We start from the raw sequence: 27,307 nt of genomic DNA, 5'->3' as shown, positions 1-27,307 counted from the left end.
TAGGAGTGGCTGTTTTTTTTATTTTTGGAGATTTACTACAATACTGCTTTAAACTTATACAATTTCTTACAATCACAGATTTTACCTAAAGTTAAGGGTTTATGCATGAAGATGCAGATTATTCTAGTACATAAAATTCCCATCCCTTACATGGTTTTCCCCACCATAATTAGGAGTGTACTTCACAGGTTTCGGAACTTACATTTTCATGGGCACATTTTGTTTAAAGCAGTAACACTGGAAGCTTCATAGCTCAAGTCAAATCAAACACTGAATTTAAATCCCTTAAACAAAAACACATCTCTAGCATGCAATGGTTTGGAACGAAAAGTTCTAAAGAGATCAAACCATGAAAACTCCTAATTCAATAACATCAAATCAACAAATTGGATTTTGTCTTCAGTTTTAGATTAAAGCGAAGGATGTTTACTGTACTCAAAACAGGAATGAGAAAGCTAAAAATCAATGGCAAAATAAGGCAAACAAAATTCACTCAATCTGCTGCATTTTATTCCCAGGTATATTTCCTTCCTTGGGGTGCAGCTTATACTAAACTCCACACTAGCGCACTTCACACACACCTCTCTGTCTGCAACTAGAACAGTCAGCAGTTCCTAAAGCTTACTGATTTACACAGCCCGCAGTGCTGCCACAGAGAAACAAGTGCTCCTACCTTGTGCTGGCAGGGGATAGGGATTTTCACACCTCTCAAACTGCGTTCATTTTTTTTCCTCCTCAGAAGAACAAGACTCCGTTCTGTACGTGAGCTGTGGGTCCTCTCCCAGGCAGACTCCACTGGCTCACTTTCAGGGAGCAATTACCAACAGGCTTTTCCCCCTCCTCCTTGCAGAGAGAGCAAGTGAAGTGCAAACATCCTACTCGTTACTGTAAATTCCCCCAGTCCTTGCCGCTCTGCTTATTCCGGTGGTCGGGACAGAGGGTCAAAGTTCAACCCTCAGGCTGTTTCCTCAACCGCCAATCAAAACCCTCGGTCTCAGTCATATCTGTCAATACACCTTCTCACAGGATTAAAAGTGATACATCTGCGACCTGTAGTAAAGCATTACCTCCTACAACATGCGCCATTACAGACCTTGACAAACCCCAGAGAAGTTATGCAGGAAGAAATCTGCACAACAACAAAGGACATGCCCCTCATAATTTAGCAAAGACATGTTCGAGATCTTCAGATGAAAGCATGGGATTGGTCTGAGCGAAAGCTAGTGGTCAACCTCTAGAAAAAGAGGAAGAGACTTCATATACCAGTGTAAAGGTCATGGGGAGGCGGTGTCATATCTAGGCAGGTTACACCTAAATTGATGTACAGAATGAAATGCACAAGTTTGTCCGATAGACCAGTAGTAGCAGTCCAAGTTGAACCTTCTGTATGATTAGACTTAAATTGTTGCATACAAAAAGTCAAATTCTGAAGGCTGTGTAAGATGAGAGGTAAACAAATTCCACATGAATCCTAATGCAAAGCAGTTTGAAAATGGTTGTCTGAATGCAGTATTTCGAGTTTGCACATGCCTATGATCAAATTAACAGAAAACCCAAAGTTTCTCCAAAAAAAAAAAAAAAAAAAAAAAAAAAAACTGTACTTGTATTCACCTCAAGCCTGTACCTATACACCACAAGCCATAAAAAAAAAAAAAAAAGTAGTAAAGTAGTGCTGGGGGTGAGTACAGATTATAGAGCCTCTCAAAAACAATACTTCACAGTGCATTGGGTACCTTTAGCTTATGTACTTTACTACTGTACATAGTAGTCCTTTTTTCAAATGCCAAGTACCTGTTGTCTCCATGGAAACTAGATTTGAATTTTTAACTGCTCTTAAAACCCATACTGTGCTACGCGTTTGTTCAATGTCCTTAGTTTTCTGTATATGGGCACTATTTGCTCACTTTAAGCTTCAAGCTAGCATGATAAAAGCCAAGAATACTTGATACGATTTAATCCATTACTGGAAAACTGATTGGAAACTATTGGCAAATAGGGTTGTCCCCATATGTGGAGAAAGATCTTTTCACTTTACGGTTGAAAGAAATAAAAACGAAGTTGTCCAGCTCCTCTGCAAAACCACCGATTCCAAAATTCCACAAATGACCTGAAAAGAATGCTCTACATCGTTCAAACGTGCGAATTGAAACTTTAGTTATGTGCAGAAATTCTTGGACAGCTATTAAAATCCCTTGCTGTTCCACCCTTGTTGCTCTGCCCAACACAGAGCAAGGCCTGCACAAAGCTGCTTTATAATACTCCACAAAAGGTCTTTTAACATCCTTCCTTTGCCTCTTTTTATTGAATGAGCCCACTTTTAACACCAAGAACATGTCAAATGTCTCATGCAACAGTACCGTCAGTGGCACAGAACATTACTACACAAAAGCCATTCTGAAATCTGTCGTGCTCTGTTCCAATAGACTTGAAATACAGAAGCTATAGCCCTGAATTTAAGAATCAACTCTTCCTGGCAACTATTTAGTGGTTTGAAAAGTACCTTTTAATGCAAGAATACAAGATCCAAGTCCCAATAAACCACTCCTTTTACTGTACATGTCTCGCTTTAAATATATAATATTTAAAATGTATGTGACCCCAAAGATGTTAAATCAATAGGAACGCTGAGGAGGCTTTTGAGACCAAAGCATAATTAGTTTCCCTTCAAATTATGCTTTAAGAAACTGACCATTCTTTCAGCAGCATGTGGCTTTCACAATGAAGAATCTGATCTTTGGGGATCCAATGCAGAATGTATTGTTCACAAAAGGAACCGATTGTCAAAAGCAAAATTACATCAATGAGTTCTAGGAAATTCATTGTAGGTTCCAAATGGTAAACCATTCCATAACAAACTGTTCCAACTGAGGCCAAAAATTACATCAAATTCAATACTATAAATACCGCAATGGCAGGCTCAACAAAACCAGACTAATTAGCCACTTACATAGGATATAAATAGGGCCCAGCATTTTACACAAGCAACTTTTAGACTGCACTTCATGTCATGTTGTCCGATTAAATTAAAGCAATTCAGATTTAAAGGAAGTGGGAGATTATGAATTAGTCCATTAACCTGCATCGGCACATTCATTAAATGGCAGCAGCTACAGATATCCATTTAGTCGTGCATCCCTTTATTACCAACACATTCAATATTTCTTAGAATGTGTAAATAAATGTAAAGGTCTGTGTGTCATTAAAAATCAGTAAGAAGTTTAAGTAAAAGCCATATGAACACCTAAAGTGCAGCCTAAGAAAGTTGGCCCGATATAAAAAACAGATGATCATTATTCATAGTTGATATTGTAGAATTGGCTTCCTTTGTTGAATATTTGTGAGTTTTATCATTAACCACCCATAAAATTTGGTGCATTTACAATGAGAAAGCAGCAGAAGCACAAAACAAGGGCAAAAATATCAGTCCACACGTTAGTTTATGAACATTCCCTACCCTGCGACTGACCATCCACCGCTAATCTGTTTTCACGTCTGCCTCAATGGCTTTTCAGCTCTCATTTAATTGACCCCTTTGTTCTGGAGCAATCACAGATTTCTGCCAGGCCTTTAAATGGGACTCGATTTACAGTGAAGGACAGTGCAACATTCCAGCATTCAGCCCAGAGTCGGGGGGGAAAATAAACAAGGCCCCACATGTTTGTGAGGAATTTTAATTGCTTCCACATCTCCAGGTTACCTGCCAAAGCCAATTGAAGCAAGAGGAAGTCGGTCCAATTAATGATTTCTGTACAAAAGAGTAACGCAGCCTTAAATGAAGATCCTACTTGAATGAATACACTGGAGATGCCACTGAGGAACTACACTGACGTTAACCCAGGCTGCATCTCTACAGCAAATAGTACACTGAACCGGCACAGATGTAGGCCCATTTTTTTTTTTTTTTTTTTTTTTAGCAATTGAACTTTGAGAGCAACTCCAAAAAGCTTTTATAGACTTATGCTACGGAAGCTAGGTGGTCTCAAGGGACTCACATTGTTGTTTAGAGTAATTACACAAACAGCTGTGTACACAGAACACCACTGCAGATTACATAAAGGATTTTGAAAAATGGTTAGTGGTACCATTTTTTGAGTTTGGGAGAAGCACCATGGTTTTCCTCCGTAATGTAGCATGGATATTTTCCATTTAGTGGTCATTTATAGTTTCTTCTCGTTTATCCATTGCCAACTTCGTTCAAACTTTTCAGTCTTCGACACTGTTTTGGATCTTCAATTTTGCATTCAAACAATGTGAATGTCCATATTGCTTTTCTCTGTGCAGTGCAGTGCAGTAAGGGAACACTTGGTGCCATAATATCAGTCCCCAGCTCTGCCATTTGGCTTGGCTCCACACGGCTTGAAGCTCTTCTGAAACACACTGAAGGAAAATCTCAGTGGATTTTCCAAATGCAAGGTCAGAAACCTTACGGAAATCTGCACATATGCCGATAAGCAGAATTAAGCTATACTGCTAAAATAAAATCTGACCTTTTGATAAAACTGAATTGAACTTCAAAAATGTGCACTTGCATTTAAGGTAACAAGGAGAACAGGGCGTCCCATTATCATAAATTAGGGGTTTGTATTAAGATTGATCAAATCTGGCTGTACAGCAAGTGCATTTAAATAATGCAGCCAACGATTGACAAACTGCAGCTCTTTTCAGAACTGGACACAGGAGAGTTTTTTTTTTTTTTTTTTTTTTTTTTTTTTAAAATACAAAACCGGAATGAAAATGGAAACTGCAATGACATGTCTGAGAAACAATTCTCAAACTTCTGCCCAGCTTTAGGAGCATATAGTGAATACCGTTTATGGTTGTGGACACTAATAATCCTTAAAATAATACCACCACCACATTGGATCCTTCCCCAATGTGCTTTAAAATGTTGCTTGGAAAAAAAGAACACCCAAACAACTTGTGTAAATGTTTAGATTTGAATCTCTTCTGGACTGGACATCTTTTGTTGTTATCTCCCCTCCACCACCCCCCAAGCCTGGAACAGCTGCAAAGGAAGTGACAATGCTAGGAAAACAAGAGCTAATGTGGGCCTGCAATTAATAATTCCATCCACGGCTGGCCAGCTGTGCAGTCACAGAGAAGTCTAGGCGTTTCCTTTTGGGAGCCAACAGTGAAAGCTGATATAAAGCAGTGAGATCTGAACCCTCTCTAACGCAGCAAGAATTCACACAGGTTCTTGGGGAGCTACAAACCAAACTAGATCCAGATCTCTGGCAGATGCATTAATACCCGATAGAATGTGGATCTCACTTATCTCGCTTTCTGAAGCACTAGGGTCCAATCTCAGCTTTGTGCATTTCTTTTCCATAATCGATTGAGGCTCCATGTATGAAATGGCTGAATATTTCCATGGAGATATGGTTTGGACTCTAGTAACTCCTGATGGCATGTGGGGCAAACGCAACTGATGTTACATTTGAAGTCAAACCATACAGTGGGACATTAGGACTTTGGTATATTCACAGAGCAGACTTTGATGTACCACAAGGCTAGGAACCCAAGCTAAAACATTGGATTGACTGTCCTGAAGCCTACAAGGTTAAGCTTTTTACAGAGCTCTAGCAACTAATCTGGAGTAGGGATGGGAAGGTAAAAACTTCCACTGTATGATAACTGGTAACAAAAATACCATGGTAAGTGGTATTTTAGTTTAAATTGTGCAACTATAATTTAAGAATAAAATATGCTCAAATTGTTCAATATACTATGGAGTTTAAGGTTTACAGGCAGTGAGTGACAGCAGAAATAAGTCTAAAGTAAGCAGCCCTCATTACATTTACCCTTTGCTCAAAAGAATGCGGTGCTGCAGGCCTTGTCTTTTTGTTTGGGAGTGGGCTTTTACATTACTATTATTTTTTTTTATATTACACTGCAGATCAATCCAAAATTTCAAACACAAATAAGTGCAGTTTAGTTGCTGGTAAAATCGAATTGGGAACAAATCCTACTGCTTAAAATCACTAATATTGATTTAAAAGTACTAGCACAAGACCGAACCTCTTGTGCAAAGTGAGGTACAAACTTCTAGAACAATTCATGCTAAACTGGATCACAAATACACTTAATGAATGGGAATCCGTTTCATAAAAGAAAAACAAACCTGGAAATGTTAAATTGAAACCAATAAAATGTTCCACCAGTTACCATTAGAAGGACAAGCACTGAAGCAATGGTCACTGTACTTCAAACACGAAAGACTGTAGGAAAACCACCACAATCTTGTTCACCTACCAATCTATATTGGGTTCACCATGTGGGTTCAACTGCAGTCCACTTCTTTAGGAGCCTTTTTCCAACCAAAATGTAGAAAAGCAGCAGTTTTAGAATGGACTGTACTAAATGGCATTTATTTTAAACTAAAGAATAAATGACCGCCGAACATCCAAACTTTTTTTTTTTTTTTGGTTCTTTAAACACACCCAGGAGTTAGGCTCATCAAGGTGGAAATGGAATATCTATTGTTGTCCAGGAACCACACAAGGCCTGTATCAGTAAAGCAATATCCTTCTTCCTGCATCCTTTTTCCTATTTTCCATTTGTTTTTCATTACTGAACTTTTGTAAACTGCACATCTGAGACAGGATGTGGAAACGTGAAAACTATCATGTACTTTAAGAACCGTATACAGTTTAAGCTAACAGACCCAGAGGTCTCCACATTGTTGCTACATTATGTAGAGAGATCTTCGGTACATTTTCATTGCTGCTGCAAAAGTACTTCCTTGACTACATTTGAAATTTTTCCAAATACAATGCTTGCTGGTACAGAGATAAGATGCTATGAGTTTTAGTGTATAAGCATGGCATTGTTTTCTTCATCAGGAACTACAATCTGAAACTGATATGGTAAAGGAAAGGAAATGCATCACAGGAAATCTTGCTTCAGATTCATGAGGAACTGCACAAGTGTTACGAAAAGCATAAAATGAAAAGCTAGGTCTCATTAGGTGCATCATTAATTACACTGTAATAAAAGGGTGTTAGCTTCGATTAAGTTTAAGCATCTGAAAAGGTGCTCAGATTATCCAGAATTCTTTCCTCCGTCTGTGGAGTCAAAAGCAGATTAAGGAAAATGCAGGATGCTGCATCATAAGGTTCTACAATTGTCAAAAACCAATGTTCACCAATACTGTGGTGGAAGGGACCACCCCCAGTGACCACAGGCAGTCAACCATTTAAAACCGTTAACATGCCGGTCAACCAGAATATGTTGACTGGATCCAGTCAACTGGATACTACTGTCAAAGACAAGTTTAATTTCAGCTACAAAGTAGGTATAAAAGCTGTGAGGCCTCGAGACTTTTACACAATACGATGCATTCTGGCCCTTTCAAAGTGCTTATTTTGTGATTGCGCAAGAAGTGATTTACCCATGAAGCAGAATTTTAATTTTCAGTTTTTTGCTGCAGCCTTCCATATTCCAACAAAGGGAAACCATGTATAGTCCCATGGTTTTAGGGAGGAACCAACACAACATCAGCATTTGTGGATGAGCGTCAGTTATGCATGAAATGTGTGCCATCTGGATTTATAGTGTGGAATACAGGGAATCGGGATGAAGCTAGCATTAAGCTGCATGTCTTATGCAAGACCTTTTTACAATGTAAACAAAGTCTAATGCTTTCCAGATGTGGGAGCCACAACTAGCCCATTTGGCCGAGCATGCATTGCAGCAACTCCATTCCACCCATTTACAGTGGAGAGAGTTATTTTCTCTGTACTCATTTACAGCTGAAAACCAAATTCCATCCTTTCAGTTAACTCAAATTGGCTTTTTCTGAGAAATGGTCATAGTGTCACCCTGTTGTTTTCTGGAAAGGCTGGAAATGTGTAAAGCATAATATCCAAGGAAATACTTGGGAATTCAGAAACATTTTAAATAAATCAAAATCAAGAGTGACCATTAGTTTATATTACCAGACCTTTGGGTAGTGTAGGTTCACGATATATTCTTCCTTAGCTCCCGAGACATGCATGCATACAGAAAAGCCAGTAAATCAAAATGTGGGGATACGTTGAAGAATGCTTAGACTATAAGATGCATATTAATATGAATATGTAAGCAGGAGTGTAAAATGTATACTTTGCAATCATGTAGTGGGAAAATTTACTTTTATTTCCTTTATATTCTGTATACATTACATTGTTTCATGTTATAGTATATGTTTTTTCAGTTTATCTATGAAGCAATCATTAGTTTGGATTTATTCTGTCTGAGAGGTTACGTCAATCAAGCATTGTCTTTTCATATCATTCAACCACTGTCTTCTGGATATTCAATCAGCTGAAACAGTCAAACAGTATAGAGATTGTGTGTTTTAGGGCACAGGTATTTGTTTAAGGACTCACAACAATGTATTTGATAAACATCTGTTGCCTACGAATGCTGACCATTACCAATCAACTCAAACACTTCAACAACAGTAACAAACTTAGGTCTGTTTTAAATTATGTATGTGGTAAACTTAATGAGATATAAATCACTTCTGACAGAGAAGACTAACTCATTGTCTGTGAAGATACAAAAAGGCTTCTCCAACTCACATCCTTAGTTCTTTTCTTCACTTCATGTGAGAGGAGAGCTCCGGGTTAACCTGTATTTATGTTTTCTGTAATAAACTTGTTACTTCAAAATCTGTGTATCCTGGGACTTACTAAAAACCACTACAAATCACAACATTGTTCACAACAGGCTGAAACAACTTATGAAGGACTTACAAATACCCAGCTGTTTGCATTAAAAAAAACGAATCCCATAAAACCCACTGAATAAACTGATAAATACATCTGAAAAATCACAGATCGTATTACTTAAGAAAACATGGACTAAATAAATTCACAGGGACAAATATTAGGGTTAAGTGTGGGCAGTCTATTACTTAACTAGAAGTTGCTCTTATTAGCGACTTCAGTATAGAACTCTTTAAGAAAGTTATAAACTGATGAATGGATTTCGAATGACATCAAATCCTACCAAGTCAATAACTGTAGTAACCACCGATTCCCCAGGTCCAATTTTAGAGGGGATGTTTATTAAACCAAGTCCAGGTAAACACTATACAGTACGGCATATGGAATACAAATTAAGTTAAAAAAAAAAAAAAAAAAAAAAACTGCCGTGATCAATAGAAAGTCCACGGATGGCCCGGGATTCAAATGCTTTGAGCCAAGGTGGGGCTAAAGCGGAGGTTGAGGCAGGGCAAGCGGAGGCTTATCCTCCTGGGGAACCCCAGCTGTGGCAACTTGGAAACGCCCAAAATTCAGACGGATTGTGTGAGTGGCGGAGTTGGCAACAAGTCAGACATCTGATCCTACACATTGTAATGCTAAGTCTGGACAGATTCCAGCAAACTCAATTCAATTTGTTTTTAGGGTTGTGCCAGTGGTTTAACCTTCTATGGCAAAAATCTGAACATTTCTCCTAGACAAGATTTAACTTTTCAAAGTCACTGTTTTGCCACTAGAACAAGACAAGACTTTCTATACTAAAACATCTTAAAACAATGTGAATAGTATTATTTGTATTACATTTAAATCATGGCATCAGTAATGGAGGAGAAAAGGCGTCTCACTTATGTATTATCTAGATGTGTGCCTTTAGGTCTATAAATGCATTAGCCCCACAGACAACACCCAGGCCTATATAATGAACACCCATAAATACACTAGTTTTATACCATTTAAAAAAAAGTGTAAAAGCATACAGATTCTAATTTGTTAAATCCCCCATCCATTTAGCTCAACAGGGAGCATTAGTCCATAATACTCAATTAAGCCATTGTAAAATTGTATAGTTTCCCCTCTTATCCCCACTTTGGAGGCTATGGTTGTCTGAAACTTGAGCTTAATCCATTTTAGACTTATTGCCCAGCCAAGTCTGATGCAAACAAGAAATTTGCTTGCTAGAGATTCCAGTTAAAGTATAAGGAATAAATAGATAAAGTGTTGTTTGGAGAGAAATTAAGTGAATGCAGCTGTAAGTGACTTCAACAGCTGGAACTGGTGGCTTTGGGTGATATCATAGCAGGCAACTCAGCCAAACTATTAAACTGAAAACACATTATCACAGCCCCATTACAACAATCTACTACATAGGGAGACCAACACCCTTTCTAGTCATCATCCTGAGAAAACATCTATAAAATCTTGCAAAAATCAAGTTTCTAACCCTCTCCAGAGTCAATACACACATTACTTTCATGCACATTTCTCACAGACACTCATGCCATGTGCAATATCTTGAGGTTTTCATCGACTTAAATCTGTAACATTATCCTACTTTTTCAGCCCACTTCCTGGGTCTACAAAGACATGCTTTAATTAAAGCAAGCCCTGGCATGTACTATTGCAGGAAAACTGGACAAATTAGGAATTCATCATTTGCCTGAAGATACAGTAGCTAGCCAGATGACATTTTCTGGCCTGAAGGTCATAATGGAAGGAGTACAGAATTATAAGGGAGGGGAGTTTCATGTAAAATTATAATTTCAAAGATACACAATCAATATGGAGTATAATTCATCATTCACTGGTGCAGAACTAAATCGAATATGGCAACACTTCCTTTAAAAGAATACATTTTTGATCAAAAATGTAAACTATGAAACCAGGAGGTTACCATGGAAACATCTAGCCTGCAGCTTTGGGTTAGAAAAATCAAGGATTCTCCAAGAATCTGCTTGCTTTTACCACCGCACAGCCAGGGACAAGTGTGCAAGCTGCAACCCTCACAGGGTGCTTTGCATAATGGATGACAGGTGCAGCTCCGAGAACATGAAAGATTTATTCAGTGTGGGTGTCATAAACGTTAAGATATTATGGTAGGCCTATTTTATGTTTGTACAAATGCAATACAGATTCTTGTCATGAAAGGTAATGGGGTAAGCTTATAATAAATGCAAATGTGAGAAAGGAGACACAAACCGAGTACAGGCTTTTATACAGTGTACACTACAGATTTACAAATGGCAATCTAAGAAATCAAAAAAGGAGATCCAGAGCACTTCTAGAAACAACCACGACAAATAGTGAAGTCTAAAAGACAACCGTCTCGAGTAGACAATAGTATAAAATATCTAAACAAGTACATGCATAAGGCCATGCTACAGATCCCTCAAATTATACACATTTTTAAAACCACTGTGGAAAAAAAGTTGTACAGGGATACAGGCTAGATCTGCACAGCATCAGTCAAAGGGATAATGGCAACCACAGCAACTCCTACCCTCACCAAGAATCAAATATTGTCTTTGAAAATGTAAATCACCATGGCTGGAAAGGACAACAAAACTGAAGTTAAAAAAAAAAAAAAAACTTGCACTGCCCTTCAAAATACTATAAACAAGAGCTTTTGGAAAAGATCATGTTTTATCTGCTGCCTAAGTTGACTTTAGAAATCCCCCGATCTTAAGTTAGATATTTTGCAATCACCCTACAAAACTTTTTCTTGTGCATGGTTCTGCCCACTTAAAACTATGTACCACGTGGTAATGCAGGTTTCCTTTCTTGAATAGGACATTTTTACAGCAATACACAGGGTCCACACCCCTTGGACCTGCTCCTCACACAACACATGCTCATCCTTTTTACATATTAAAATCCAGAGTAAAATGTTCAGACACCAAATGTAAGCAGAGTTCATAAAAAGGTAGACCAGACCTTGTTTAAGCAGGGCTAGTTAAAAGTACACGGAGTGTCAGTATATATACTTTACAAGTTTACACCGTGTGAAACCCTGACCTTTTAACATGGCAGTGTACCTCAAGTAAAGGGATGCATTGATTGTATCCTCTTGTTCTAAGGATTGTTGGACACTGTCAGCAGCATTTGGCGATTTCATCAGCGCACATGAGCGGTAAAACTGAAAACTACAAAAGCAAAACCAGACCTCTTACTAGCCCCCTAATCTCCACTATCATCGTCTCCTACTTTATGTACCCAGAGCTCCACAGAGAGTCCAAAGGTGTTAAGACGTCTGCCTGGTGGGAGGGAAGAATAACTTCTCCAAATCCCTTCACAAATCCAGATTCCCTGCAGGAGAGAAGCGGTTTAAAAAGATTGTCTAGACATCCATATTGATCTGGAACACACCCGAGTCCTCCCACCTGGGTATCTGTACATTGGCAAGTCAGGCTGAACCACAGGACAGATTGTCCTTAAAAACAAAAACAGTCCGCCAATCTCCAGCAGCAGAAAAATCACATGCATTATTTATGGTTCCCAGAAAATGGAAAAAAAAAAAAGATTCACTTTATGTAGAATTCATTCACAGATTATTATATTTGTATATACAAGTTAGCTTTTCATACACCGAGTTATAATGAACGATGAAGACCATTACATTTGCAGATTCACAAAGTACAGAGTGGACCGTTTTTTTGTAGAATTACAAGCTCTTTGATTCCAGAAAGCCAATAACCATTACAAATTCAGAACTATAGTATAAATCAAGATTACTGCAGAGCCCCTTAATGGAAGTTCCTACACCCGCACACTGCTTCTCTCCAAGCAGACGAGTCCCGCTCAGAAGCATGCATTCAGCAATCCGGCATTCTACTCCCAACGAGACTCTGCTGCACTAACCTGTAACAGATTCTGCGTCCGTAACACCGGGGGAGGCTTTCACCTGCACTGGGTTGACAAGACGACTCCCGAGTTGTCCTACAAAGTCCACCAACAGTCTTCCCTTACATTCTGACCGTATGCAGCAATTCCAGGCTCCCAAGAGAGACAAACTGTTGCATTGCATCACCTCCTACACTCTCTCCACACATTCACGGCTTTATCGGACAGTGCAGGAGCCCAGGCAGGGAAAGTGATACTGGGGGAGCGTATCTGCAGGGTAGGGAGAGCAGAGACCTGGCGTGGGGCTTTTCTAAAAGGGGGTGGAGCAAGGACACTGATTAGAATTCTCCAGGCACTAGCAGGGATGGCTACAGCAGCTTGACTTCTTTGCTCGCAGGCTTTTGTTCGGTTTTCGCCCGAGAGTCCACGCTTTCTTGGCCCATTCTGTGGGAGCAGGGTGGGGGAGGGGGAGGTTAAAGAATCACCAAACAGGGTTTTGATTGACTGAAGTTTTGCATGTGAAGCTTACCCCCCTCCTCCTTTAGTTATATTGAAAGCTTATGTGAAATCAGATATTCATAGTTCAAACTAGCTAGTATGAATAAAGGAGAACTGCTAAGAAATATGAAAGGACAGCTGCTTTGTACACAAACTAAAGATTGCAGCCCCCCCTCCCCTGTCAGCCATAGCTTCACCTCTCTCTCTTTGAGTAGAACTTCAAGCAGTTTAAAACTGTTAGAGACATTCACAAGAGCACAAACTGGAGCGCCAACTCAGCATAAACAGTTTAAATAAAAGGCTTTTCTATGAACATGCGTTTAGTGGTTTAAAGTTGCATCATTTTACACAGAGCTCCTTTAAAGCCCACTGGGTTTTTAAACACTTCCTTATAAAATTCACAATATAAAACTTCACTGTTAGAAGTTAACAAAATCCAAGTTTTCCTAACAAACATTACAAATAACTTTGCATTTTCCAAATATTTTTGAAGTTCAAACTAAAACAAAAAAAAAACAAATCTAAAATTTGTCCAGAAATTGGTCTTAGAATTAAACTGATCCTGCAACTGCAAAGTTAATCCAATAATAGTTTGAACTGCAGTTGAAGTAACCCATTCCTGTACGCAGGGCTCAAATCAGTCAAACAAAACGCAGATTAGTTACACCTGAAAATTATATTTTGATTTTCCTCTCGCATGACAAATTGTGTGTGGCGCTGTTCAATAACATGTCAGACATCTGTAACAGTTTTCCCCAATCACAGAATTATCCGACACTCCAGAGGACTCCAAAGCCACAAATCTCCCAGCACTCAGCACTTCCAAGGTTATGTAGATCTCAGTGTGCACGATGGGGACAGCAGGCATGCTTTGCTCTCGTTTTCAGCCAAAATATGCCATCCTTCTCACAGGCAAGCTTTTGATTTCATGAACGTCTTACATTTTCTTGTATTCTTTGTATATAGAAGAATCTCAGAGATGGCTCACCAAGGTAGACAGTGAGGTAAAAAATTAGGAGATCGCTTGGAATTTCAATTAAAATGTAGTGCCTTGGTAGCATGTTTGTTTAATTTCATATGTAAATGGTCAACAATTTTGCCTCTGGAAATGGCCAAGCTGTATGCAATGAAGTGTGGTAAAGGTACCATCTGGCTCCATGCTCAAGCAGTGGCCTGTATGAAGGAGTTATGCCAGGTGTTATAAAAAGTGTATCAGTAATACTGGTTCTGTTGCAAACTGCTGAATTTTTCCCCAAAGGATTGGGTAGGATTCCCTCTATGGTCTGCTGACTAGTCAAAATGCTTTTTGAATTAATAAAACAAACCTCTAGATCCATCAAAACAAGTGCCGCACATACAAAAGGTGTTTTACCTATATTATTGTATTAGACTAGAGGAATAATCCAGTTAAAGGTGGTGAGGTTTTGAAATTTTGCAGAAACAATTTTTGGGGAGTGGGGAATGTCCAAAATCTCTTGAACAAACGCATTTCCCTGAAAAACAAACTCTTAAAAATCTGCAGCCACTCAAGTCTTTAATCTGGGCCAATCCACAGCTACAAACATCCATTTAAAATACAGACAGGAAAGAGACTATTGGAAAGCCAAGCATTTGAGAGTCATGTCCTCAGACAAGCAGTGGAACGTGCTACATTTAAAATCCATTTAAACAAAGCTATGCGTTTCATGCTTTTTCCAGTGATAAATCAACTCTTCCCCACTTTTTACAAAGGGTAATGCTCCAAAAAAATAAATCCATCATTCATTGATAAGACTGGCACAAAGCTCTACCAACCATCTGAGTGAGGGTGTTACGCCAAGCCTCAACCAAACCGATTATTAAAAGTCAAATGCTTGCTGGCTTGCCCAAATACCACTGATTTACCCAAAATAACTTGTGGATTTCCCACAAGGCCCCTCAACACAGATCGCCAGGCTAACATTAGCACATTTTTGTGTTGTAATTGTAAGCCACTCTGCAGCGGTTGCATCCTCCCATATATAAAAGAGGGAGGATGGAATATACAGTTACTGACATGCCACACCACATCAACACTGCAGAGTTTTTCTGCATGTAGCACACCACCACTTTCCCTCAGCTTTTCACACTTAAGAGGGGCCTCTCCATCATGTTCTTAAAAGGACAGAAAAAAAAAAAAAGTTAGTTCTCTTCCCACCCACAATTTTCTTTCGATTTGATTAATCCTCTTTAACATGTATACAAGATTATATTTATGTTTTAGGTGGTGTTCTGCAGTGTAGTGCTGAAACCATTTGGTTTTAGCAAGTTTTAAAATTAGGTAGGCTTTCACTTGGCATTCCAGAGAATCACTCCAATGCATCACAGACTAGAGCCTGAGCGAAGCACAGGAACATGTATTCTGGTACCTCTAGAAGTCTTTGAGATTGCATTTACTTTATTGGCATTTCAACAGCATAAAACTGAACAGGGTGGGTTCTGTAGAAAGCTTGTTCCTGTATATTGTTTTAGATGTACTTCATGGGGTATCTAGGCCAATAAAAGAAAATGGAAAACACTTTTCATAAGGCTCTGATGCCCAACTTACATGAAGAATTAAGGAGCCCTTGCCTTTCCATTTAATTAAAAATATGATACCCAAGAGAAAGCCAAGGCCACTGCAAATAACCCCCCCCCAAGGCACATGCAATTTATTATAATTTTTTTTGATTGGTTGTCAGTCCATTCATGACCCTAGGTATCTTCTTGCTCTACTTATGGATCTGGAAGATAAAGTTTTCACAAACATAATATCATGTGACAAAATTGGACTGGGCTAATGAGAAAGCATCCTGGGCATGAGGAGCGCCCTGATATGTAATATGCCTAACCTACTGTACATTTTAATGTATTTGAAAGGTCAATGGAGTATAGAAATGCAACTAACCCAGCCAGTCAAGGAAGACGTACGTTTTATGCACTGGGGGAGATGACCTTTCCTGTTATCACACACTATTTACGGAGGTTGCCGGAGATTTTAAATTTTCCCTACAAGAAAAACAGACCCAGTTTGTGGCATGCAAAATAGTTTCTCCAGTAAATCCATGTCTACGGGTTCTTTTATTTGCTTGTACTTTATATGCAATTACCAAAACAAGCAGGGATGGGGGGCATGCATGGAAGGCAAGCCATTGCCTTTTATTGAACTGGTACTTATTTAGTACCCATGAACAATTTTAGAAACTCTGAACGTTTGTGAGGAATGAAATCCGTTATCTAAAATGTTCAGGAGTAAATCTGCAGAGTGTGTGATGTTGCAGGTTCGGCCTCGCAAGGTTAAAAAAGGTTGGGTAAGCAACTTATTTCTTACACTTTACATCCCAACATACCTTCAACCAGCAAAGACCAACTAACAGTGATTGGTCCTTAGTGAAATCATAAGATGGACAAAGATTGGGAATGATATCAGCCACTGTCACTACATGGAGGTTTCAATGTTAGCATATTTAGTAATGACACGAAATGCAAGGCATCATCTGAGCTTAAAAAGTGTTCTAAGCAGAAGAGAAAGTAAAACTAGAGATCCTGGGGAAGAATACACTTAAGGTCTTTATAAACAAAGGACTAAAGATATTATTTCCTTGTCCGAATAGCAAAAATACAGACCGAACAAATATTGCATTACAACAGCAAGAATAGGCATTGAATTAATTTTAATGATCTTATCTGCAATGTGTACCTGCAGGCTATGGTCACAAATCAATTGAGTAACTTATAAATAGATTTCATAGCTCTGCATGTAAAGTCCAATTCCCTTGAATTAATGACTCACGAGATGTCCTACATGCCAATGCAAATTAAGCAATGTTCTTCAGTTTTCCAGACTGTTCTAAATGTCCATGTTCAGGAGCCCGGAAATATGAAATTGAATCTGATCATGTAAAAGTGAATGCTAATCACTAAAACCTAAATTTGCCAAGAACAGGAGAGCATTATTAAAGACTGGAGTGTCAATTAGTGTCAAATGTTACCTAAATATTACACTTGACACTCAAGTCCTCATTTTGCAGACTGAATGCTCCGACTAACTGGAATGTGGGTTATTTTTCAAAAACATAAAATATCAGCCTATGGTGCCCTTATGAATGGTTTTCAAAATGGTTAACTTCACTACCAACCAAGTGAAACCAAATATCCTTGGAGATCTTTAAGACTTCTCCAACCCTCACCAGATACTGCACATTACAAAAAGGAGGAATGGTTTTAGTCCCAATTAGTACATCAAACCAGACACAACACTCCCCTGTGCTTCACAGCTGTGAGGGTAGTTCTCCGATTGTCATTATGCCCTGCCGACTCGCAGGAGAAGAGAAATTAACTGGTGCTTGGAGCAGAATGGAGCAGAGGACCGGCCTGTCACTGCCAAGGAGTCAGACGCAACAGTGCACATTGGGGTCAGTGATTCTCCCAGCAGCAGAATACAATGCAATCACTTGTGGGCTTTCGCAACTACATTAAAAAGGGACCACTGACTTCCCCTAGTAACTAAAATTCCAGAATAAAACCTACCCAATTCTCCTGGTGACTATCCAGCTCCAAGAGGAACCTAAGGAAGACCACACGATGAAAGCGTGAACTATGTATAGATTACCTAGCTTATGCATTGGCGGTTTAAGAGAGGCCTAGGACTAGGGGAGGGATTAGTCAAATGATTAACCATGTCATGTAAAAAGGGCCATTTTAATCTTAAGTGCATTATATAAATAGAGAACTAGAGTATGACCCAACAAACTGCACTAATTGTCAAATATTTCCCCAAACCATTACATTTACTTCCAGTAAAATGAAAAAAGAATCTTCTGCATTTAGGGTGCGCAAAGGCAAAATCTGCCAATTTCTTTTAGAGAAAGCTGGATTGTCAAGCGACATTACATTTCTCCCTATTCCCAATAAAAGATTTCTCAAACAGTCCTGCATCTATGGGATGTAAGGTGGGAAACTATAACCTTCAAAAAATTAGAGCAGTGAATCAACTGTAATAAACCAAGTAATGCATCAGGTCAGATTTTTGTTAACGCAGAAGGTTTACTTCCATAACATTTTTAGTTACTACTCACCATAAATGGTATGGATAAATAACTTCCCACTGATTAATCTAGGATATCCAGCTGCTATAGAAAAAGGAAACCCCAACACTGATGTTTAGCACCCTGTGACTTTTCCTAAAGCCTGGATTTTGTCCATGTTGCACAGACCTCCTAAGCCATGCTTACTAGGTTTTCTACATTCAGAAGTGTTGAGGTCATTGTAGAGACTGGCTTAATTAGCTTTAAGAATGTACAAGAAAGATGCAGAACCAATACTTTCATTAATTCTGTGTGAAGATATTGGTCCCTGAAGGGCAGAGCAAGAGGTCAGAAGACTGACTATGGACTTGACCTTGGCACCATCCATCAGTGGAAGCGCAGGGGATTTTCTGTGTCGAAGAGATGTCTCCATACTCTGGGCACTCACGCAATACATTCCAGTAATATCTGTGTGATGTCCAACTCAATTCTCAAGAAAACAAAATTCATTTGAAAATAGATCGGTGCTTTTAATCATGGTAACAGATGTTTAAAGCCACCATTCATTCCATCTAGACACTGGAAATAGAGATGGTCATACCAAGAAATACAGTAGAATAAATAATGCATAAATAGCTTTGGTTAATCTGGCCCAGTAACGGAGCGACTGATCTTGACATTTGTTTTTACATTAGAAAAGTTTGCTATGACTTTGAAAATGAACTTACTGTACTAAAAACCAAGCCACCACACAAAAGGGCCTTGAAGATTTCACCCACCACAAGCAATTTATTACAATTTGAAATAATTTTGCTTTTTACTACATACCACGGATTAGATCAGATTTCAGCGCTTATTTGAATACAAAATATTAGCTTAAGAGCTCTATTGTCAAGCTCTACACTGCATTTCCTTCAGAGGGCTTATCTTAGCAGTTGATCTACAGGTGGTTAAAACTGAGCACTTTGGCACATAAGGAAGGTCTCCCAGGACACAATTACACCCATAGTGCCCCTGCCACTCCAGTCAGCTGCAATACATTAGGAGCGAGAGGTAGACTTACAGGTAGAGATGCAGTCTGTACATTGATGGTTTTCAAAATTACAACATCCAAAGTAGGCTCAAATCAGATGAGCAAAACTTCATACCAATATAGCCTTTGTTCCCTTGGGGATCCTTGTTTGTATATGAACTCTGTACTTTAAGATCCAGACAATAGCAAATAAACCCTTGATACTCCTTACTGGGAGTCATTGAAGCTTGCCAATAGTTTCAACCACTCTTTCACTGAACTTCAACCAGAAGAGCGGTTTACAGCATAGCGCTTCCATTACATCATGACAGAGCTCACGTCTGTGGGGAAAATGATACTGTGTTGTACAATAAAAGCCACGTGAAGAATTCCTAAGTTTCAGAGGACTAGGGAAGGCAGTTTTAATCTCTGGCAAGGGAGTGCAGACAGGACCCTTTACAGTAAAGGGATCAGCCCTGAGGATGACCTTGCGGGACCGGTAAGCTTGTGATCAGTCACTTTCATCTTCATGTATAACGTTTACCAGTCATGCAGCCTTTTATTTATTTATTTTTATTTTTTTACACCCCCGCCCCCAGTTTCCCTTTCGGTGGAAATTATGTACCTCACATAATGGCTCTGCAACAGTTGGAGCACGATCAAATATTTTTGCCTCCCAGACATTAGTCACATCAGACTGCCTTGCAGGAATGGAATAAATTGTGAAATCCCATGGAAAAAACAGAAAGCAAGGTAGAATATTGAATTTAGAACAAATTCAGAGGTCTGCCAGTGGAATTTTAGGATTAAATTCCATCCTTCTTCAGTCCGAGACCGGGAAGTCTTGCTGCTCTAAATTGTGTGTCATAGGACAATTAAGTCATCTTCGAGAGGTACAGTGGTAAACCAGTTTATCAAGTGCGAGCAAAAATATTTAATATTAGAAAGTGTACCCCAGTTAAGGGTCCATCACAGTTTGCATGGTTTAAATGCATTTATAAATGTAGCCCATTTAAAAAAAAAAAAAAAAAGCTCAAAATGAGTCATAATACCTTACATTTAAATGAATGTAATGATACAAGTATACAAATTATAACCAAAGTGACAGAAGCGAAGTAATTTTAGAAGTAGAAATTCATAAAATTACTGCCAGTTTCTATAAAAATTGTGTATTTTATAGTTACAACTTTAAAGCCTCCTGCCAGTCTGATTAAGTTACATTCCTAATTGCTTGATTAAAACAACCCCGTCTCCCAGTTTTATACAACGCCCGAGTGCCTTTGGGACTAAAGCAGAAGTTAATTCTTATTAATTGATTTAATGAGACTTTGTAGCTATTAAAAGTAAAACCAACAGTGAAAGTGGATGCTTATTACGAAAAAAAAAAGTCCAGAAGAAAAATGTGCCCACAATAGAAGCGTTGTATCGACTATCAGGCAGTACTAGAACTTTAAAGCTGAAGGACGAAGATGTTCATATGCTTACAGCTGGCAACTAAGTGATGTGGAATTTGATGCACAAAGCACATCAATGTCCTCACTACTTTGTTGCCTGCAACAGAACAGCTAGTTCCAATGGTTTCCAAACTGCTGTGGTTTCGCAAGACACTTCGGAAGACCAACTGCACAGGAAAAACCCTGATAAGACCCACCAAAACATCCCAGAACATATTCAAATAGACCAAGACCCACATTAAATCACAACCTCAACTCTTGCCAAATGCATATTTCAAAACCAGTGCTGGATAGTACTTGAAACCCCTGGTAAACAAAACCACTATGGAGTGACATTTGGAATTTGCAAGGGCAGTTTTATAGATAATCCCTGTGCATTGTACGATATATTCGTTTTGTCCTCCACATAAAATCAGTGACATTCTCCTCCCCTCCAACTTAGACACCCATTTTGAACACCCAGTAATTTCTCTGACCACCGCATCGTCAACTCCATCCCAACACTGGCAATCGGAAGACTTCACAGAAATGGCATTCACGAGGTTACGTGCACAATTGGTAGTTATTTTGTACCCGACGGGTTTGGCAGGACAAATGGAAACTATTTTGGTAGCAGAATAGTCGTGCAGGCACCGAGGCAAGTGAAGTTGTGACTACAGGCCACAAATCCCAGCAATCCCCATTGAACTCTGCCCTTCTGGGTAGAGAGGAACAGCACCACGCTTCCAACTTAAAACTATGTTTGAGGCCTCCAAAAATAAATGGTTAACTAAATGACAGATTTTCACAATACAATACCTTCATGGAAAAGGGTCATACATTGTTTATAGGCATCTCGATCAACACTTTACATTGTTGACCTGGAAGCAGTTTCCTAAATACTTCCAACAAAATAAAAACAAATCTAGCAGCGTTTTTTTTTTTTTTTTGTTCTTTTTAAATGGCAGAAGTGGAACATCCATCCTGCAGGATACAAAGGTAACCTTAAGTCCCCATCGAGTGGAAAGCTCCACCTTTATTGGGATGGGCAAACTCAACAGTAGGTAACATTTTATACAGACTTGACAAATGTGAAAGAAGGTCAGATCAGTAGGTTTAAAGAAAGTTAAAACAGCCAAGGACAAAATATCTTATGTTTGGTTGCAGTCATAAGGATACTGAAACCTTTATCCACAGAAGGTCTTGCACAAAACAAAAAGTACTGCTGGCAAAATGTAACTTTAAGAAGGACAGGGACATCCAGAAGTAGAACATTTCAAGTAAACAGAGAAGCAAATTTGCCCAGAGAAATAGCCTTACCTTCTGGAAACTTGTCTATTCTTCTATTCAGCAACGGTGAGTCTTATCTACAACACAAGCAAAGAGATTCAAATTAAGTAAGTTGAAGGCTTCCTTCACCCAAAAAGATAACCACACAGCCAATAAAACTGTACAGACTGAACTTTCCTTTCCTATCCATTTACAGAAATACAGTAGGAAAGAAATAATGCAGCAATGATGCAGGCGATACAGAAACTGTGGCTGTAAATAACTGTGCATACTTGCCAAATACAAAATATTTAAAATGTAGTTTAGATGGGGAATGTTAAATCTTTCAGAATAAAAAAAAAACACTTGGAAAGGAATGTCATACGTTTGCTTCGGACTGGTTTCTTACGGCTAGATTCATAATCTCAAAATCAAGCAAACCACAATATTGAAATTCTTGTCATATCTACAGACAAAGATTGTGCCTATGACAATGCAACACTTAAATCCTTTGAAGTGCAGTTAAAGATTTTGCTTTACCTAGAACTGGGTAATGTTGGTGAAATCATGTTTCTGCAGGATTTACCGATACAAATAATGATTACATTGCTTGAAGCATTTCAGGAATTAGTGTTGGAGAAGGCCATGTACTGCAGTATCATTTTATAATTACACCAACTCCCTCCCTCCCCCCAAACAAACAAAAAAAAAAAAACTACAAATAAAACTACTGGCTGCAGAGAAATATTCTATTAACTTGGTCTACTTTCCAAGTAAAAAAAAAAAATCATTTGCCTTGATCTTTAAACGTTGGCATTTATCCATGAAGACTGGACTAAAAACAAGTCAAAGTCAATCATTTCTTGATTACACCTTCGTTTAAGCTTTATTCCACTAAACACTTTTTTTTTTTCATTTTTGGAAACTTTGTTAACTGGACTCAACTGGGATGCTATGCATATAATGTCCTACAACAAAGCTATAGCATAACCTGCACCAAATAAAGATGCATGGCATATCAAAGCAAGTTAATACTAAAATGTGCTTCCTACTTACTAGTGTAACGAACATAATGCCAAGCTGCCCATGAGATCATGCGGTGTTCCACCACTTAGGGGCAAGGGTATAAAAGGAGAGGAGCAAAAGTCTTGACGGGATGGGAGCGGAGATGGAGGGAATTGGAGCAGTGGAGTAGTGAATGCCCATCAGAGTGGAGATATGCTGATGTAGGACAGAGAGAGATCAAAATACACCTACAGTGATAGGGGATAGTAGGTTGGGTAAATGTGGAGAAGACTAGTGTCTGTGGTCTTCCAGAGACCAATTATGTCATAGGTGGAGAGCCTGGAGGACCTCCAACAGGGGGAAAATCATTAGTACTTCATTGTTCTCAATATCCCCTTATGTTGCAAGAGTCAGAACGGCAAAATAATTGGTAAAGGAGAGACTTCCTAATTACAAATTGAGGACAATCTGTGCCTGCGTCATTATATAACCAATCATTAGTCCGATTTTGTCAGTGGGCTCAGAAGCTCTTGCAAATGACCAATGGTGTTGAATCAATCATTTGTTTGACAATCACAGTAGACAGTGTCCCACAACTCATCTTTGTTGTAGCGGTGTGTACTTGTGACGAGCATGTGGAGCATGACAGACAAGATTAGCCCTTTCACAGAAACCTTATAGTTTGATAATCCTTTATGGTATTTTTTTTTTTTTTTTAAGGTATATTTGAGTAACAGTTCAAGGGGTTTTGAGACTGCTCCACTGCTGCAGAGAAGGGGGAGAGCACTCTCCCCCAATAATTTAGCAAATTTACGAAATATCAATAAAGAATGATTGATTGCATTTTGTCCTGATTCATAGTAAGCGTGAGTTTTACACAGCACAGAAGATACATTTCTATAGACTTCCACTGAATGAATAAAGTATAACTTTCCCTTTTCTATAGAACTCAAATGAGGTACAACCTTCCTTAATTCCCTGGAGCTCTTCCGGACACCAATGAGCTGAAAGTCAACCAATTGGTGCCTGAACTCCAAAAACTAGTCCCATATTGAGTGGCCTCTTCTGGTTCATACCCTAGTTGAAATGAAACATTTTCCTGTAGGATTTTTGTGTACATATACCAGTGGTAAATTTAGTGTTAAAAAGTAAAGGTTTGTGGAGAATAAAGCTGCAAACTTGAACACAAATGGTAATGATCCAATGCACATATCCAAGTCTAGGACCAGATGGATAAAGGAGCAAAATCAAAATGTATTGGCTTTCACAAACTGATCACAATCTGACAGAAAATGTCTGCTATTAAGTGAATAAATTCAGATTGTCTAGCTTGTGCTTAGCCTGGAGGAGCTGAAGAGGTTCTGTATGGGGTAGTGGGTGAACATGCCTCCCAGTGAACCCATTAGAAAGCTACAAAAAGTCCCATCTTCAGGATTTGAGAGCCAAAGCAGGATTCATTCCAATACTGATCGCTGGAATGATTCAATTAGAACATCAGACCTTCAGAAATGTGTAGTTTAGAAGAGATTAATTTGATAAATATTCTAAAATCAATAGCATATTTCATTGCTTGATAAGTGTATAAAACTTGAAAAAGTATCTGAATAAACATAATTACAAAAGGATAACAAACAGTGTCTGCCAAACTGCAATCAGTGACCGAGTACATGATTGCATACACACGCAACAGAGGAATACAGTCAAGTTACAAAGTAAGCAACTTTTTGGCCCTGCTTGTGTACAACGCTATGAAGCGCATTGTGCAGGAAACTGCCCAGCATGTAATTCCACCCTTGTCAGTATGAACAGCTGGTAAACAGGCTATGCCTGCTTTTAAGTCTTATGAAGGCTACTCAGAACTGAAATACAAGCAGCAAATCATGTCATGTGATGTGATGTTGTCAGTTCACAATGTGCTCGTGCAAATATCCAAAGAGGGCTTGGTGTATTTCAGAGAAGACCACGATACAGACATTTCAAAGACTGATACTGACATACTGTGAATATAGGGAGCATCTACCATGCTAGAAGTAGAAGCATGAAAGGGTTAAAGGCTTAGGTCTAGTGAAGTCTGAAGGTCAGACTTCAAGCAAGGTTTAACAGTTCAATACAAAACCACCACACTTTGGTTACCAAAACTACAAAAAGGGGCAAACAAAAAACACCATACTAAAATGCATTTCTGAAAAATGATAAATACATTTGATATACATGCTTAATTAACAAAAGTATACCATTTTTGGTTTGACCAACTTTGAATAGCTGGTTAACTAACAAAATAGCAGCGTTCAAAGTTTTCCCCAATAGCAGCACTTTATGGGGGATTGTCTGTGCTGCACTACACACTAAAAGTCAAGTAATGAAAGATCATGGCTATAAAGCAACACTTACAGTTTTCAGGGTTGAGCAAGACAAAATGCAATAAAACCTGACCACATGCACACAGATCAACAGAGAAGTGCCCTCCATCAAGGTCAAATAAGGTATAGAAAGGCACATCACTGCTCCTTCAACCACCCCGAGCACCAACTCACTTCACAGACCACATCCCTTTGCCCTTCAGTTTGGGGGATTGGCTTTACATTTACTGCAAAAATCAGTTACTGTACATCCTTCAGCTGGCCTGTGGAGTCTTCTCCAAAGGGCTTACTGGCAATAAGGTCAAGCATGTTGATACAATGTACTGGTTAAAAAAAGTTGCCTTTTACTAGATTTAACCATTAATCCACCTTGGTTTCAGAATCTTGAAAAATCAAAAAAGATACAGGAAATGAACCGGCGACTAGGAGGTCATGTGTTGAGTCATAAATGGGGCAAAAATCGCATAAAAACAAAAGTCCTCCTTCATTTCAGCATCAGCCCCGTGCCAGGCTCTGGATAGCATAATCCTTGGAGGATTCTCAAAAGGTTTATACAATAAAATAAACCCACTTGAGCAGACAAAAACCTAGGAACCTCAATTTGACTTTAAAATTAGTCATCTCTTTCTTCATTTTTGATATAGCAGAACAGTTTTTAATGCAGCTGAATTGTTCCTGCAGAGTAGGAAAGGATAATTGCCTGCTCAGCACACCAACTTTTGAAAAACTTAGTTAGAATGCAGGAGTGATTGAATATTGTAACTTAACCAAACCAAGCATAATCCTGATCAGCATTCTAGCCGACTGACTTAAAAGACAAGGCCTGTAGCACAGCATTTTGATTATTCTTTTTGCAGAACAGTGATTTCCCGCTCAAATTATGGTTACATTTTCCCTGCTCCAGTCTTTTGCTGCATCAGTTATTACTTCTGTGCATTATTTATTATACACAATTCTAAAAAGCAGTATTGACTGATCCGTCTTCCATTCTAGCAGTTCAACATCCATTAAAAGGCAAATTAACAAGGCCCCTTTTTACCATCTTTCCAACCTAACTCATCTAAACTGAATGGACTTTAACAGGCATGAGCCAACTGTCAGTGTGTCCAGGTGAAACCAGAGTGGTAGATTAATTGGAAATTGAAACCAAAATTAATAATCCTTAATTAATTCCCTAAATGCATTTCTGGAAGGAAACCATTATATATATATATATATATATATATATATATATATAAAAAAAAAATCCACCACAAAAAAAGCACTGCCTATTCCTTTAAAAACTAGAAAAGCAACAATTCACCAGTACATGAACCCAACACCCCCTATTTTTCCTGAAAAGTGCAGATTTCTGTAATAGCCTTGTAACTAAAACAGACAGGGGAGGGGGGTGAAATCTAGGCTAAACCAATTAATCAGGGCTGTATTCTAATTGCACTGAAAAGCTTAATCTAAAGGGGATTTAATTTGGAAAATTCCAAATCCTCAAGCATTGTGCATTTGTTTGTAACAAGAAATGACAACATCCAATCTGCCCGGGGTACACATATCTTAACAGCAGTGAAGAACAGATTCAAATGATTTAATTGGTAACCATAACAAACCGAACTGCTGTGAGCACGGTAACTCTGACCCCAGACCTGCCACAAACATGAACGAACAGATTCCATCAGGATATGGCTTGGGCTTTCATTTCTTTTTTCAGACTGGAACTGTAAAGGAAAAAGATACCATCAGCAAACAAAATTAGTTCAATACATTTAATAAAGACTAAGCGAATTAGTGTTGTTGACAGTATTTAGTAGGCAACCGTTCTGGGGAATAGTTGAAATCCTTTCAACTAAACTCAGATCTGTTATGTCAGGGGATTATTATGATACGATTGTTTTCCGGACTATGTTGAATAAAAGCTCCTCCCTTGCTTTACCCAGACCCACACATGTCATTGCTCTTGAACACAGAGGCACTGTTTGGGAAGTGGACATTGTGGATTATGGACAATGAGGCATTCCTACCCAGTCATCATAGCTAATCATAAACTTGACAAGACTTTAACAGTCAAGGAAACTGCATGTGTAGCAACACTTATAGCATTTAATTTTGATTATGCAAAATCCAAAGC

General features: G+C 38.7%; 1 protein-coding gene across 5 annotated transcripts in view; it reads right to left on the bottom strand.

The window, feature by feature from the left end:
* Positions 1-27,307, bottom strand: part of add3a (adducin 3 (gamma) a) — a 91,491-nt gene that overhangs the window by 46,310 nt on the left and 17,874 nt on the right. For 3 of the 5 annotated variants that reach the window (XM_066693693.1, XM_066693699.1, XM_066693695.1), the window contains exon 2: positions 21,872-21,918. The gene's annotated coding sequence lies outside the window, so the exon portion shown is untranslated. Of the gene's footprint in view, positions 1-673; positions 899-12,602; positions 12,843-21,871; positions 21,919-27,307 lie in introns of those variants that run through there. The other 2 variants (XM_066693696.1, XM_066693697.1) reach the window with 2 other exon arrangements.

The sequence above is a fragment of the Amia ocellicauda genome, chromosome 20 (assembly GCF_036373705.1).
Source record: "Amia ocellicauda isolate fAmiCal2 chromosome 20, fAmiCal2.hap1, whole genome shotgun sequence".
Lineage (NCBI taxonomy): Eukaryota > Metazoa > Chordata > Actinopteri > Amiiformes > Amiidae > Amia > Amia ocellicauda.
This window is presented reverse-complemented; position numbering and strand designations above follow the sequence as displayed.